We start from the raw sequence: 17,751 nt of genomic DNA, 5'->3' as shown, positions 1-17,751 counted from the left end.
GGGTGAAAAAGTTTGGAAAGGGATTGGTTCTCTGCCACAGTATCATTCTCCAACAATCTAATGTTCTAACTACAGTATATGCCTACTGAGATCAACAAATACATCTATAAATATTACCTCTCCATAATATAACCTTTTCACAATCCGATTACACCAGGGTATAATCAAAACTAGTGCATAACCACAATGGTTATTAAGTACCCAGTAACAACAATGACAGATAGGTTTATTTTCCTCCACAGGTCTGGAGTCATCCATGTAACAGAAAGACCCTCCTTCAATGCTTTTGTAAGCTACATTGATTAATTGAAGGAAGGATATTGTCAGGAGCTCAATGCCTGAAAGGATAGTTTAAGCAGAAAAGCTCATAACATTTTAACAATATTTGATCTGTGCTTGAAAAGCCATGACCTGCATTGTAATAGACCTCGTGCGAGAAGATGGGATTAGGTTGGGTAGCAATTTTTCAACAGAAGAAATGGGCTGAGTGGCCTCTTGCCTCAAGTTTTCTACGATTCTATATCATTACTCTGTTAATTCAGGGGAATGGGATTACAGGCAATGAAACCTAGATTTTAGGAGGTTAAAAGAGTTTGTTATAAGGATCGAATTTCACAAAAGTCAACACAATCAGTCTCTGTCCACTCCACATCCATTTTTTGACCCCACTGCTCATGCCTGCACTCAGAAAAAGAATTATTGCAAATACCCCAAACCCCAGAGGAATTGCACGCTGTTAGTATATTATTCTTTTGTCTGACGAACGGTTCCGACCTAAAACGTCAGGTCAAAAGTCAAGAGTTCAGCATCTCAATTTTTTGTGTCTACATTATATCTCCTGTAATGTTTCTGCCAGTTACTAGTCATGTTATATAATTCTTATCTTTTGCTTGTGTCATGGAAGAAAGTCATTGGTCCATTGAGTCTATGCAATCTCAGACAATTCCAGCATCCCATTCCCTCATTAACTTCCAATAATTCATTCTGCCTCAAATGCCCATTGGCACATCCTCCCTCCCAACTGATTCTCCCTCTTCCCACCTGCACTAATGGCAGTTTTGTTACCAACTAACCAACCAACTAGCCCATCCTTGGAAAACCAGGGCAGCTAGGAGAATTCCTTCTTGTCATCTGGTTTAGTTTAGATTAGAAATAAAAACTATCTTTAGAGATACAGCGCGGAAACAGGCTCTTCGGCCCACGGGTCCGCGCTGACCAGCGATCCCCGCACACTAACACTATCCTACACCCACTAGGGACAATTTTTACATTTACCAAGCCAATTAACCCACAAACCTGTACGTCTTTGGAGTGTGGGAGGAAACCGAAGATCTTGGAGAAAACCCACGCAGGTCACGGGGAGAATGTACAAACTCCGTACAGACAGCACCTGTGGTCAGGATCGAACCCGGGTCCCCCGCACTGCATTCGCTGTAAGGCAGCGCCCTATTTAAAAAATATGAAATGTTGGAATTAAAATTGAAAATGCTGGAAAGACTCAGCAGGTTAGATAACATCTGTAGAAATTGAAGTAGAGGTATGTTCTATGACCTGACTTCATATATTTAACATGATTTTAACCCACAATAGAACATCATCTTTTATTCCATATACAGAGCACTTCTAACCAACTAAAGACTTTAACAAAAATATCAGGTTTCCAGTGTTTCTTTACCTGTATCCCATCTTAACTAAATATTAAAATGTCAATGAAACTCAAAGACTGCAGGTACTGAAAATCAGAAATTAAAACCGAAGAAGCAGGTTAAAAATGTGGTTACAATTTCCTCCTGAAATGAAGTTATTTGGGGTGGACCCGGCTCCCAATGTGAAGTCTCAAGATATGAAAATGTGAAGTGGAGAAGCAGCTAGAATGTCATAGTGATCCTTTTTACAGTGAATAAAATTTATCAACTCATTCACAGTGTGAACTTTGTTTTTAATGTATTACTAGACCAAGTGGACCCGTTGGGCCCAAACCTCTCCTGCATTGGTGCAGCACCCTCTCCTCCCCCTCCCCTCCCCTCCCCCCTCCCCTATCGCACTATCATGTACCGTTTTGGCTGTAGTTCAGGAACAAACAAACAAACAAACAAACAAGAGTTTTAGTATATAGATTCTCAGCTGAAAAAGAAAACTCAGAGGGAGAAAAAGCTCACATTTTTAGCATAGAAATATTATTAAGATCTCTGCAAAGGGTTAATTGTGTTAATGTACTCTCAATGAAATACTACGTCATATCCTTAAAGTTAGCAGTTTTTCAAAGGTATCCAAAATGTCTGGATTAATAAAACTAATCCTGTGCACCCAGTTGGAGACTTGGCTAAAAAATTCAGCATCATTGACTAATGCATGTTGTCAGTATTGTGTGCTTTTATTCCGGGCAATGGCTTTCATTCTATGAATTTTGACTTAATTATTATAGGGAAATGTTTCATCATTTGAAAATATTCCCAGAGCTAGGTAAGCCGCTAATTAGTAAGTCTCAACCATATGACTGCACAATGTATCTAAACTTCTTGACAACATGAAAAAAAAATAGACTTTTGTACTAGTCTTTTCTTTTATCGTTTGAAGCACAGATATTATTATTCTATTCATTAACTTATGGATAAATCAGCCATGATCGAATGGTGGAGTAGGCTTGATAGGCCCAATGGCCTAATTCTGCTCCTATAACATAAACAATGTCACCCTGGATACTCTCTGCAAAATGCACTGCGGTTACTTACATATGACAAACAAACAGCAGCACCCAAACCTATGACCTCTAAAATATGGACAAGAAATTCAGGGATGCAGGAACACTACCAGCTGCTGATTTCATCCAAGTCACATACCATGCTCTGTTGGAAACATCTTGATGTTGCTTTATTTTTTGCTAGATCTAAATCATTAATGGACATTAGTGGAAAATCTTCAACTGATAGTGTGCTGTGATTCCAGAAGATGTCTAAGCACCATTGTCTCAAAGGCAGTTGGGGAATGGACAATAACCATAGGTCTTGCTACAAATGCTCTCATCCTGAATAAAAAATGTAAAAAAGCTACAAAACTATTAATATATAATAAATGTGAAATGTAAGTATTTAGTGCCTGAAATTGATTTGCTGCTCCTCATTTATAGGGACTTCAAGAGTTCTTAGATATCAAAAATGGTATCCATGATGCTGTACATGCTTGTATCAAGAGTTGTTGAAAGCTATATTGATAGGGTAGGTCCAAATCTGATCCAATACATTTTTAAAAATTCAAAAGTGCAGCTAATTTGAGAATCATTAAAAAAAATTATAAGAATAAATTATAAAATATTTTAAATATAAATTATGTTAGTTGTTGGTTGGCTTCTTGATGTTGTAATTCTTTAAGTGATTGGCACTTACTAATTTTGATTCAAGTTGCAAAAATCTGCCAAGGCCAATAGACACAGGTGCTCCAGGTGTTTCTTTTAACCAACACTTTCTAGTGCATTAATCTGCTTCACTGTCATAGGCACTTCCCTTACACCACAATACAATGCAACTGGGAGAATGAGTAGAGTACAGAACTTGGCTCTGGGTCACCTTAAAGCTGTGCCCCATTGTATGAGATATTTCCATCTTGGTAAAAGTGACTGACTGTCTGCCCTATCTATGCCTCATAATTTAATATATTTCTATCTGGTCTACTCGCAATCTCTGGCTTTCAAGAGAAAAAAATCCAAGACTGTCCAACTGCAGCCTGTAGCTAATACTGTCTATTCCAGGCATTATTCTGGTAAACGTCCTCTGCAACCTTTCCAAAACCTCCACATCCTTCTTGTAATGGGGTGACCAGAACTGCATGAAAGTCTCCAAATTTGACCTAACCAAAGTCCTATAAAGCTGCATTATGACTTCCTGCCTCTTATATTAGGTAGCCCAACCTATGAAGGCAAGCAAACTATATGCCTTCTTTACCACTCTATCTACTAATGTTGCCACTTTCAATGAATTATGGACTTGGACCCCAAAATCTCTCTGCACATCAATGCTGTTAAGGATAGTTAGTTATTTTTAGTTATATGAGAGAAGAGGGGGAGGGTGATACTCAAGCTCTTCAAAGAACAGGTTTTCTGTGATAAAATCTATAAAATCTATTGCCATCCTAACGTGATGTTCTGTCACCAGCTATACTGATGGAAGTTGACAAACAGGAACAGATGCAGCGAAAGGTTGGAGAAAGACCAAGTGAGGAATTGCTATGCACAACCACTTTTTACTTGGCGTGGTCCTGAGGAATTCAACTGGTGTGATTGCAATACCCTTGCGACCAGTACGATATTCCATTCATTCATAGTTTTGCACTTTACTTTCACCCTATCACTGACTATATGAGAGCATTTACCCACAGGCAGAAATAAGAAGACTACGAAATACATTCTATCCCAAATATAGAATGAAACCATACCAGATTCCATGCAAAAATACAGCATTAATCAAATTTATAGGTCTTTGAAAAGAGTATTATTACTTTTGGCATGGCTTGCTTTAAGTTAGAATTTTAATTACTAACAAAAATAATGAATGATTTTCATTAAAGGGCAACATTTATCTTTGAAAGTTATTTAATGTAATGCTATGTTCTTCCAAGAATTTTTTTTTGTTTTTAAATATGAAATGTCTCTCCAAGAAAAGGAATTTCACAGCACAATGTATCAATTTTGGCTCAATTGTAACATTCCAGCTTTTGTGTCGGAGGTTAAATCCCATTCCAAGAATATTTCACATGTGATATTAACAAAATGCTGGTATGTTAATTGTGCCAAATTTTGGGTAAAAATTAAACTGAAGGACAAAAATTAAGCTGTATTTTCAGGTGGATTTCAAAGATTGTTTTTTACAATTCATTTAGGGGATGTAAGTATCTCCAGCAGGGACATCGTTTATTTTGTAAAAGACCATTTCAGAGATGGTTAATAGTCAAATCTATTGCTCTGACTCCAGAATTACACATATGCATGATTTATAAGTAATTGATATCACACATTAGCTTCTTGCACATTGGTTCAGTTATGAGGCTGCAAAATGCGTGAAGGACCTTGCATGAGGCTGTAAATTGCAGAAAGAATATGGCATAGACTTTAGGTTGAAGTACAACGCTCAGGAAATATATTTGCAAAGAGTGGTGCAGCTGGTAGAGCTACTGCCTCACAGCTCCAGAGACCCGGGTTTGATTCTGACTTTGGAGTGGACTTCTGTGTGGAGTTTGCACAATCTCTCTGTGACTGCATGGGTTTCCTCCGTGTGCTCCATTTTCTTCCCACATCCCAAAGACATGTGTTTTGTAGATTAATTGGCCTTTGTAAAATTGCCTGTAATGTGTAGACAGTGGATGAGAGAGTGGGATAACATTGAACTAGTGTGAATGGGTGATTGATAGTCGGTGCTGTATCACTAAATTAAACTAAAATATTTTTTGATAAAGAACACAATGTGCTGATTAGATTGGGATGTTTAACAATCTGAATGACTGGGGATAATCCAATGTTCTCATATGAATCAATAGACAATAGACAATAGGTGCAGGAGTCGGCCATTCGGCCTGAGGGGTTTAGAATGTGGAGAAAAATGGGAGGCTTTAAAGATGGCGGACAAGATTTTTTTTCTTCTATTGGTTGTGGCTTGTGGAATGCATCACCAGAATTAATGGTTACATTTGGGATCATCCCAACATTTAAAAAATTGGTCAGGTAGTGGTTGAATGGATACAGGAATGAATGAGGCATGGGACTAAAATCATTGTTCATTCTCAAGTGTGGAAAGATAGGAAAATTTGTCTATCTTTGTAAATCTGTTACATTTTCTTGAAAAACTTTGTACAGGGTTCAAGTCTCAGTTACATGCTAACAATTCTTTGCCACTTCTTGTCAATCTTTATCAGTCAATGGAATATGATAGTTCACCTTCTTTGTTTCATATCATATCATATCATATATATACAGCCGGAAACAGGCCTTTTCGGCCCACCAAGTCCGTGCCGCCCAGCGATCCCCGTACATTAACACTATCCTACACCCACTAGGGACAATTTTTACATTTACCCAGCCAATTAACCTACATACCTACATACCTTTCAAAGTTACCTAAAGAAAACCTTTTGTATCTGCTGCTTCACTAACTTCTGAATGATCGCATTCTTTACTCCTTGCAAAGGCACAGTTGGTTTTGACTTTTGCATGGGCATGGGTTCACCTTGGCTCATTGACAACACTTGATTTCTGAAACCAATTTAAGTTGAATAAATCGTTTTCATATTGTCAGGGTATTGCAATGGGCTTCAAGCCAATCAGCTATGTATTGACAATTTTCTGCTGCAATGTAAGGTGTGAAGATGGCTGTAATAACAAGTGTCAGGAGAAACAGGTGCACTGAGTGTGATGCTGTAGTTACAGTTGAATGAGGGCAGCTGAATGGAAAGCATTTGAATTCTGAAGTATGAGGCATAATACTTATACATGATATTGGATGTTAAAGCTCTAAAAATTGGTTGCATCTCCAATAACTTTCTAGTCAGTCGTTGATTGTTATGTCAATAAAATGTTTATGAAACTCATACAAAAATAGTCTGCATGTATCTTGTGGTAAGTAACAAGGTGAATACTGAACAGACACATATCATAAAGGAATAAAAGATCAGGGAGGAAAAACTGCTTTCAGAAACATTGGTTGTATTTAAAAAAATACAGATCAAGAAAGAGACTAGCCCAAGCTTCTATATTGGCGTGCTATTTGCCCAAGTTTGCACAGAGATTCTCGTTGAGATCCAGGATCAAATGACATACCAAACTGTCCAAAGTACTCTACTAGTGAACATTTCATCAATGGACCTTGAAATATTTAAAGCCTTTGTTTAAAATTATACAGATTTATTTAAGCACGTGATATTTATCGATTAGTAGCAGATAAGCATGATACTGGTCTTTGACTCACCGTACAGTACAGGAGATAAGTGAGTGAGCAAATGTAAAATGAATGTGTTAATGCAAAAGTGTTAATATTTAACTTCAGTCAGTTTCTCATTACAAAATGTCAGGACAAGCTTGGATAATCTAAATATTGAAGAGAACAAAATGTGCTCTTGCTATCTATTTGGCATTCTTGTGCCATGAATTAGAATTGAAGAAATTGAAACAAAAACAATGGAAATAAGTCAGGGTGTCATGCCAGCCCTTTAACAGAACTGTCCAATTTAACATTTCACACATGCTTTCTCAGCATATCCCTAGAAATTGTTATTTTTAACCAGATGTCCTGTTGCCTTTGAAAGTTCTTCTGGAATCATCTTCTGAATATTCAGGTGGCACAAATGGTAATTATACTTTTACTCTTTTTGCAATTAATTGCACCCAGAGGAATCCAACCCTCTACTTGCTTTTCCCTACAGGGAGAACATATAACTTGCTGCAGGGAGCTCATCTGTAGCGTGTCAAAAGCTTTGACATCCTCCCTGTAGTGTGTGGCATCCATTATTGTGCATTACACTCTGGCTGAAGCTGGTGCCTGGAAAAGGCATACTTTGTAGTTAATATAACTGACACAATGAATCCATATTTCTCAAACATTTTCTTAATCACCTTGTCAATTTGCCCTTCTCAAATCTCTCAATAGGCATCCCAGGTTTATCTCCTCAAAATACAACTATGTAGATAATACCGCCTTACCATCTTGTTTCACCTAAATTGTATCACTATTCCATATAAGATTACATCTGCCAAATGGCCGTCAACTTCACCAGTCCATTTCCTCCCGAGGTCTGCTACTATCCTTTCCGCAACTTACTCCAAGTTGTGTGTTGTCCAAAAACTTTGGCATTACACTCCCTAAACCCAAGTCCAGGTCATTTTTATATCCAGAAAGAAAGTCCTAGTAATTGGGTTTTGAAGGATTCCACTTTGTCTTACGGCAAGAAAAAACATAATCTATTAATTTAAATTAAGTATTTTCCTCACAGCCAAGCAGAATGCTTTTATAAATTACATTGCCACAACTTCGACAGCACTGCAGTATACAGTATCTACTGCACAACTGCGAATAGTGAAAGGCTTGGACAGAGTGGATGTGGAGAGGATGTTTCCATTAGTGGGAGAGTCTAGGACTAGAGCCTCAGAATTAAAGGATGCTCCTTTAGGAAGGAGATGAGGAGGAATCTCTTGAGTCAGAGGGTGATGAATCTATAGAATTCTTTGCCACAGAAGGCTGTGGAGGCGGTCAATGGATACTTCTAAGGCAAAGGTAGATAGATTCTTCTTCTTTCGTGTCCATCATCTATGTTTCAAATGTTGACATCGCTGTTATCGTCCGTCCTGAAAAGGACGCAAGCTTCCAGTGACAATCAGTGGAAGCCATCACTTGTACAATAGATGATGGTGGTAGCAGAATTAGCTCAGGAAAACACTTCCAGTTTCCAGCCCCGCGACGTGGATGCTTCTGCTATGGGGCCAGATAGATTCTTGATTAGTACAGATGTCAAAGGTTATGGGGAGAAGGCAGGAGAATGGGGTTTGGAGGGAGAGATAGATCAGCCATGATTGAATGGTGGAGTAGACTTGATGGACCAAATGGCCTAATTCTGCTCCTATCACCTTATGACCTATTTCATAAAAGCGCTTGAACAGGCAGAACTGACGCTATTTGTTTTTTAAAATAATGTGCAGGTTGTTCATGAGCTTCTCCAAGTGAAAATTAATTTAATTCCTGATTATGCCTTTTTGACTATTTTTTCTACCAGTCCTATTACCCTTAAGGATCAATGTCATACTTCAATATGCTCTCCTTTATTGTAGATTATTGTGCCTTGTTGCACCACTGTAAATGCAATGCCTCCCACTTCTCTGCTCCAAATTGTCATTTGCCACTTCTCTGCTCAACTGATCATACCATCTACATTTTCCTGAAGTTGTTCCTTCTTACCTTGTTAACCCTTATTTAGCCACAGCGTGCTTTTACACATTGATAACACATTTTAGGAACCCTTTCATGCAAGTCACTTATCATTTCTCATGGTCTCACTTTTCCCTTCTTGAATCATTCTTCAATTTCCCCAGCACCCTTTTGTTAGTTAGTTTAGTTTATTGCCATGTGTACCGAGGGAGAGTAAAAAGCTTTTGTTGTGTGCTAACCAGTCAGTGGAAAGACAACACATGATTACAATCGAGCCATCCACAGTGGATGTTGTAGTCTATCTGTTGTAATTAATATTTGTCACTGTCACATCTGGAGTTTACAGAGGCATGAGGCAGGAGCTGGCCAGATTTGACTGGAAGGAGGCCCTAGCAGGGAAGACGGTGGAACAGCAATGGGAGGTATTCCTGGGAATAATGCAGAAGCTGCAGGATCAATTCATCCGAAAGGGATTTTTCCCAAAGAGGAGGAAAGAATCTAAGGGGAGTAAGAGGCACCCGTAGCTGACAAAGGAAGTGAAGGACAGCATAAAAATAAAAGAGAAGAAGTATACATAGCAAAAAAGAGTGGGAAGCCAGAGGATTGGGACTCTTTTAAAGAGCAAACGAAGATAACTAAAAAGGCAATACGGGGAGAAAAGATGAGGTACGAGGGTAAGCTAGCCAATAATATAAAGGAGGATAGTAAAAGCTTTTTTAGGTATGTGAAGAGGAAAAAAATAGTTAAGGGAAATGTGGGTCCCTTGAAGACAGAAGCAGGGGAATTTATTATGGGGAACAAGGAAATGGCAGGCGAGTTGAACCGGTACTTTGGATCTGTCTTCACTAAGGAAGATACAAACAATCTCCCAGATGTTCTAGTGGCCAGAGATCCTAGGGTGACGGAGGAACTGAAGGAAATTCACATTAGGCAGGAAATGGTGTTGCGTAGACTGATGGGACTGAAGGCTGATAAATCCCCAGGGCCTGATGGTCTGCATCCCAGGGTACTTAAGGAGGTGGCTCTAGAAATCGCGGACACATTGGTGATCATTTTCCAAAGTTCTATAGATTCAGGATCAGTTCCTGTGGATTGGAGGGTAGCTAATGTTATCCCACTTTTTAAGAAAGGAGGGAGAGAGAAAACAGGAAATTATAGACCAGTTAGTCTGACATCAGTGGTGGGGAAGATGCTGGAGTCAATTATAAAAGACGAAATTGCGGAGCATTTGGATAGCAGTAACAGGATTGTTCCGAGTCAGCATGGATTTACGAAGGGGAAATCATGTTTGACAAATCTTCTCGAATTTTTGAGGATGTAACTAGGAAAATTGACGGGGAGAGCCAGTGGATGTGGTGTACCTTGACTTTCAGAAAGCCTTTGACAAGGTCCCACATAGGAGATTAGTGAGCAAAATTAGAGCACATGGTATTGGGGGTAGGGCACTGACACGGATAGAAAATTGGTTGGCAGACAGAAAGCAAAGAGTAGAGATAAATGGGTCCCTTTCAGAATGGCAGGCAGTGACTAGTGGGGTACCGCAATGCTCGGTGCTGGGATCACAGCTATTTACAATATACATTAATGACTTGGATGAAGGGATTAAAAGTAACATTAGCAAATTTGCAGATGATACAAAGCTGGGTGGCAGTGTGAACTGTGAGGAAGATGCTATGAGGTTGCAGGGTGACTTGGAGAGGTTGTGTGAGTGGGTGGATGCATAGCAGATGCAGTTTAATGTGGATAAGTGTGAGGTTATCCACTTTGGTGGTAAGAATAGAAAGGCAGATTAATATCTGAATGGTGTCAAGTTAGGAAAAGGGGACGTACAACGAGATCTGGGTGTCCTAGTGCATCAGTCACTGAAAGGAAGCATGCAGGTACAGCAGGCAGTGAAGAAAGCCAATGGAATGTAGGTCTTCATAACAAGAGTTGAGTATAGGAGCAAAGAGGTCCTTCTGCAGTTGTACAGGGCCCTAGTGAGACCGAACCTGGAGTACTGTGTGCAGTTTTGGTCTCCAAATTTGAGGAAGGATATTCTTGCTATTGAGGGCGTGCAGCGTAGGTTTACTCGGTTAATTCCCAGAATGGCGGGACTGTCATATGTTGAAAGACTGGAGCTATTAGGCTTGTAAACACTGGAATTTAGAAGGATGAGAGGGGATCTTATTGAAACATATAAGATTATTAAGGGGTTGGACACGTTAGAGGCAGGAAACATGTTCCCAATGTTGGGGGAGTCCAGAACCAGGGGCCCAGTTGAAGAATAAGGGATACGCCATTTAGAACGGAGATGAGGAAAAACTTTTTCAGTCAGAGAGTTGTAAATCTGTGGAATTCTCTGCTTCAGAAGGCAGTGGAGGCCAATTCTCTGAATGCATTCAAGAGAGAGCTAGATAGAGCTCGTAAGGATAGCGGAGTCAGGGGGTATGGGGAGAAGGCAGGAACGGGGTACTGATTGAGAATGATCAGCCATGATCACATTGTATGGTCGTGCTGGCTCGAAGGGCCGAATGGCCTACTCCTGCACCTATTGTCTATTGTCTATTGTCTATTGAGATGGCTATCATTCAATGCAAACGGATAATTCCTTTTAACAGCATGCTCACCAGGTTCATCATTGTCCTCATCACTTCCAAAATCACCCTCTACGTGACGGACGTGACCCTTCTTTATCTGTCAAGGTCTATCTTGTCACTGGACTTCCCTTTCTCCCTTGCCTTGGAAGATTCACTCTTGTTGTAATCACTTGTCTTGCCCCTGGCCTTACTTTTACATTTCTTTGCAAAATGATCTTTGTCTCCACACTTCCAACATGTTCTACCTTTTGCCAGACAACATGCATCTTTCCCTATGTGACCCTTGTTGCCACACCTGTAACACTCAATCTCACGTTCAGGCTTACTTCTTGGTCTACTGTAGGACAGCCAGTTAACTTGCCCGGTCTTGGAATCTTTGAATTTCATGTTGTGAAATTGTCCCTCAACAGCTTTCAGTGCCGCTGCAATCGACAAAGCATCATTAACTCACCCCATTTTTCTAGCAGCCTTCTCCTGAGCTTGTCTGACCTGCAATGCTAGACAACCTGATCCAATATCTGGTTTTCCACATCAGCAGCCACAGACACCTGTCTGAATCGCGTCACAAATTGAGCAACAGTCTTGCCCTCTTCCTGTGTTGTTTTGCGGAATAAATGGCATTGAAATGTAGCATTCGGCGCCACCACATAATGACTGTTCAATGTATCAAGGGCTTTCTTATAGTCTTCCTTCATTCCGGTGTCATGGAGTGTTTTAAACCATTTCTCGAACCGCTGGCCCCGCGGTGAAGAGAAGCAACGCTCTCCGCTGTGCCTTCTGCCCCGGCGTACTCTCATCAAGAAAGACTCCGCGACTGTCGGAGTAGGCCTCTAATTCTGCCAGCTTAGTGTTCCACTTCACGCTGACGGTACTCGCATCACCCGTCGGATCGGTGTGGAACTCCGCGAAGTGCTGAGAAATCAGCCCCAGCGACTGCCATTATGACCTTTTTCTAACCTTTTTCCAGCTCGTAGCCACGGATTCAGAATCCAAAATGTCCAAAATATCCAAAATGCAAAATATCCTCGTCGCCAATGTCACATCTTCGCCTCTGATGTGGAATAATGATACCGACACAATATTTACGGGTTACATTCCTTATGTTTATTATCTCTGCCGACCATGGCCTCCTGCCTTGGCTTACACAATGCGCACCCCATCTGACCTCCAAGTCAGCTGATACAAAGGTCAAGATATTTGCATATCATTATCATGACTCATCATCTTGACATCCACAAGCTTAAGATAGACATAAAAATTCTGGAGTAACTCAGCGGGACAGGCAGCATTTCTGGAGAGAGGAATGGGTGACATAGAAACATAGAAAATAGGTGCAGGAGGAGGCCTTTTGGCCCTTCGAGCCAGCACCGCCATTTATTGTGATCATGGCTGATCATCAACAATCAGTAACCTGTGCCTGCCTTCTCCCCATATCCCTTGATTCCGCTAGCCCCTAGAACTCTATCTAGCTCTCTTTTAAATTCATCCAGTGAATTGGCCTCTACTGTCTTCTGTGGCAGAGAATTCCACAAATTCATAACTCTCTGGGTGAAAAAGTTTTTTTTCACCTCAGTTTTAAATGGCCTCCCCTTTATTCTTAGACTGTGGCTCCTGGTTCTGGACTCCCCCAACATTGGGAACATTTTTCCTGCATCTAGCTTGTCCAGTTCTTTTATAATTTTATACGTTTCTATAAGATCCCCTCTTATCCTTCTAAATTCCAGTGATTACAAGCCCAGTCTTTCCAAAAAAAAAAAACTGGTTTATTGGGTTATCTGTTGAGTACTGTGTTTAGAAACCTGTTGTGCTGCTGCAAGTAAGGATTTCATTGTTCTGTTTTGGTATATATGACCATTAAACACATGATTCATTATCTCTTGAGGTTTCAGGAGGGTAGGTTTTGCAGCTATTGTAATAAATAAGATACAACTGTAGGTGACAGGTTAAATGATCAGATGATCCTCAGCAGTTCTTCATTGTTTTTATTTTGCATTACATAAAAGCATTTCACATCATTTTTGGAGTTGTACTGTGTAATGAACTTTACAAATTGCAGTGTGGACATACATTTATGAAAAACAATATTTTTAGTAAAAGGTAATGTAGATGCACTATGATGGTACTATCATGCTTATTTGACACATATGACTTCTTTTTTATGGTTAATCAAAATCCTAGTATTTATTGCCATAAGTTACCTCTAGTTACATTTTGGTTTCAATGAACACTAATCTGACTAGGTGCATCTGCTGATAAATAGGACCAAATTACTTGAATGCACAATGTTACCTAATTTCCCAGGAACTGTGGAAAATAAACATTTTTATAATAACTTTCCTTATCACCCAGCGATATTGGTTATTGTTTCCAACAACAGTGTATTTATATTCTGAATTTTGTGCTTTAGCACAAACAGCTGACTGTTTGCAGCTACTTTCACTGTAAAACCTTATTTATAATTACAGAGAAATCATGATTGCAACATGGCATAAAATTCAAGCCCTTGAAATTGTAACCATGGGTATAAGTACAAAACCATCAGTAAATAAGTAAAGTGGAAATTTAGTAAATATAGCTGTGTAAGAAATGGACAAAGTGTCAATTCATTAAAAAGTAGACTTTGGTTTTATTATTGTTGTTCACTATCATCTGTGCTAGTATGAACATGGGCACCGACATCACTGAAGAAGACAAAAGGAGCATTATGTGCAAAGATCTCTCTGCGTTGATTGCATAATAATGAACCTTCAATACTGTCATGCTGCCTCCTGTTGATTTACATGATGGCAGAGGAGGAACAACCTAATTAGAAGCACAATACATTTAAATTAAAGGCCGGCAATTCTGATTGCTCAAACCATAATACAAAAGGACATATTAGGAAGAATGTCATCATCAAACAACTGAACATCCAAGTATCTGCAGAGGATAAGTGTGAGGAAGATACTATGAGGTTGCAGGGTGACTTGGACAGGTTGTGTGAGTGGGCGGATGCATGGCAGATGCAGTTGAATGTGGATAAGTGTGAGGTTATCCACTTTGGTGGTAAGAATAGGAAGGCAAGAGTATTATCTGAATGGTGTCAAGTTAGGAACAGGGGACGTACAACGAGACCTGGGTGTCCTAGTGCATCAGTCACTGAAAGGAAGCATGCAGGTACAGCAGGCAGTGAAGAAAGCCAATGGAATGTTGGCCTTCATAACAAGAGGAGTTGAGTATAGGAGCAAAGAGGTCCTTCTGCAGTTGTACAGGGCCCTAGTGAGACCGCACCTGGAGTACTGTGTGCAGTTTTGGTCGTCAAATTTGAGGAAGGATATTCTTGCTATTGAGGGCGTGCAGCGTAGGTTCACTAAGTTAATTCCCGGAATGGGGGGGACTGTCGTATGTTGAAAGACTGGCGTGACTAGGCTTGTATACACTGGAATTTAGAAGGATGAGAGGGGATCTTATCGAAACATATAAGATTATTAAGGGGTTGGACACGTTAGAGGCAGGAAACATGTTCCCAATGTTGGGGGAGTCCAGAACCTGGGGCCACAATTTAAGAATAAGGGGTAGGCCATTTAGAACAGAGATGAGGAAAGACTTTTTCAGTCAGAGAGTTGTAAATCTGTGGAATTCTCTGCCTCAGAAGGCAGTGGAGGACAATTCTCTGAATGCATTCAAGAGAGAGCTAGATAGAGCTCTTAAGGATAGCGGAGTCAGGGGGTATGGGGAGAAGGCAGGAACAGGGTACTGATTGAGAATGATCAGCCATGATCACATTGAATGGTGGTGCTGGCTCGAAGGACCGAATAACCTACTCCTGCACCTATTGTCTATTGTCTATTGTCATAAACCGTCTTCAGGTTTTTGAATAATTGGTATTGACCAATTTCATTATTTTTTTTAAGGGAATCCCATTTGGTTCGAGAGCCAAATAAGTGATTGATTGATTGAAAGATACAGCATTGAAATTGGTCCGTCAGTCCACCTAGTCCACATCAACTGATTGCCCGTTCACAATAGTTCTATGTTATCCCACTTTCGCATCAACTCCCTACACATGAGGGATAATTTACGAAGTTTCTTTTGTTCAATTAATCTACAAATCTGCACGTCTTTGGGATGTGGGAGGAAATTGAGCACCCGGATGAAACACATGCGGTCACATGGAGAACCTGCAAGCTCCACACAGACAGGATCAAACCAATTTAAAAGGTGAAGTTTACGGACCCAGCAAATGTCAGGTTTCTTTTTCGACATTGTGAGAGAGAAGTAAAAAGGGTTAATTGATTTAAACTAAGGACCATGAGAAATAAGAACCGCAAGAACAAATAGTGACATTCCAAGGATAAGGGCAAGATATCCAAAGAACTAGGAGAGAGGGCAAGATGACCAGAGCACTAGGGGAGAGGGCATGAACTACTCTGTACTGCGCATGCCGAATGAGATAAATGTATATTGCAAAAACGCCCCGCATGACAAGATGCCTCATTTAAATGTACATGCGATGTATGATGTGGGAGGCAACAGGGGCGGTGTCGTTAGATTGTGCACCTCAGTGCTCCGATTGGAAGGAGCCCGAAGGGGAGGAATTTAAGATGTGACAATTGTAAAGTGAAGTGAATAAAAAGAAGGGATTTTCCCGACCTCGGTGTGTCTTGAGAGGGAAGGCACCCAACTCTGCAGACTTGCAAATAAAATACTTGTTTCTCTAGATTGTCTCGAGCATCATAATTGTGAGCACTCACATTTGCATCTCACAACATGGTTCATCTCAGAAAGTAGTTATCATATGCAAGCTGGCTCATTGCTTTGAGGAAAATTAGCCAGGGGTTACATCTCTGATCTCTACTGAGCTGGCACATTTTTTTTTTCTTTTGTAGATATCTGGAAGATATCGAAACCAAGTGGAATCCGATTTCTGGGCAAATGGTGTAATACAATCAAAAAAGAAAAACTGCTTAAATACATCCACTGATTGTATAGGTGAATGAAAGGATTAGGATTAATTATGCAATAAAACACAGTTGTAACATTAATGCTTGCATCTCAATGACATGGGTTGCTATTTTGAATCACTCCATGGATGGCCACCTATATTCCTCATGCATCTCACACACAGCATCAGTAGATTTTATGAGCAAATGTGTATGTGTTAGGTTTAACTTGCATAATATTTTAAGAATGTACAAGTATGTGCAACAGTGCATAAAATTGCATTGTAAAGGTGTACGTCATTCCATGGTATAGGAAAATAACTGCAGATGCTGGTACAAATCGAAGGTATTTATTCGCAAAATGCTGGAGTAACTCAGCAGGTCAGGCAGCATCTCGGGAGAGAAGGAAAGGGTGACGTTTCGGGTCGAGACCCTTCTTCAGACTGATGTCAGGGGGGCGGGACAAAGGAAGGATATAGGTGGAGACAGGAAGATAGAGGGAGATCTGGGAAGGGGAGGGGAAGAGAGGGACAGAGGAACTATCTAAAGTTGGAGAAGTCGATGTTCATACCACTGGGCTGCAAGCTGCCCAGGCGAAATATGAGGTGCTGTTTTTCCAATTTCCGGTGGGACTCACTATGGCACTGGAGGAGGCCCTGACAGAAAGGTCAGACTGGGAATGGGAGGGGAAATTGAAGTGCTCGGCCACCGGGAGATCAGATTGGCCAACGTGGACTGAGCGCAGGTGTTGAGCGAAGCGATCGCCGAGCCTGCGTTTGGTTTCGCCGATGTAAATAAGTTGACATCTGGAGCAGCGGATGCAATAGATGAGATTGGAGGAGGTGCAGGTCAACCTCTGCCTCACCAGGAAAGGCTGTTTGGGTCTTTGGATGGAGTTGAGGGGGGAGATAAAGGGACAGGTGTTGCATCTCGTGCGGTTGCAGGGGAAAGTGCCCGGGGATGGGGTGGTTTGGGTAGGAAGGGACGAGTGGACCAGGGAGTTACGGAGGGAACGGTCTTTGTGGAACGCAGAGAGGGGAGGGGATGGGAAGATATGGCCAGTGGTGGGGTCCCGTTGTAGGTGACGGAAATATTGGCGGACGATTTGTTGGATATGCTGGCTGGTAGGGTGGAAGGTGAGAACGAGGGGGATTCTGTCCTTGTTACGGGTGGGGGGAGGGGGAGCAAGAGCGGAGCTGTGGGATGTAGAAGAGACCCTAGTGAGAGCCTCATCTATAATGGAAGAAGGGAAGCCCCGTTTTCTGAAGAATGAGGCCATCTCTCCATGGTAGTGTACTTAACAGAGTTTGAATTTTCATGTTATCACATTGGTATTTAAAAATATCAGCA

The 17,751-nt window shown here is 40.8% G+C and overlaps 1 protein-coding gene across 2 annotated transcripts in view; it reads right to left on the bottom strand.

Annotated features, from left to right (window-relative positions):
- Nucleotides 1–17,751, bottom strand: part of LOC144591994 (urea transporter 2-like) — a 103,819-nt gene that overhangs the window by 63,368 nt on the left and 22,700 nt on the right. The window lies entirely within an intron of this gene.

This window comes from Rhinoraja longicauda, chromosome 1, assembly GCF_053455715.1.
Source record: "Rhinoraja longicauda isolate Sanriku21f chromosome 1, sRhiLon1.1, whole genome shotgun sequence".
In the NCBI taxonomy this organism is placed as follows: Eukaryota; Metazoa; Chordata; class Chondrichthyes; order Rajiformes; family Arhynchobatidae; genus Rhinoraja; species Rhinoraja longicauda.
The sequence above is the reverse complement of the archived record's forward strand: the minus strand, read 5'-3'. Positions and strand labels throughout refer to the sequence as shown.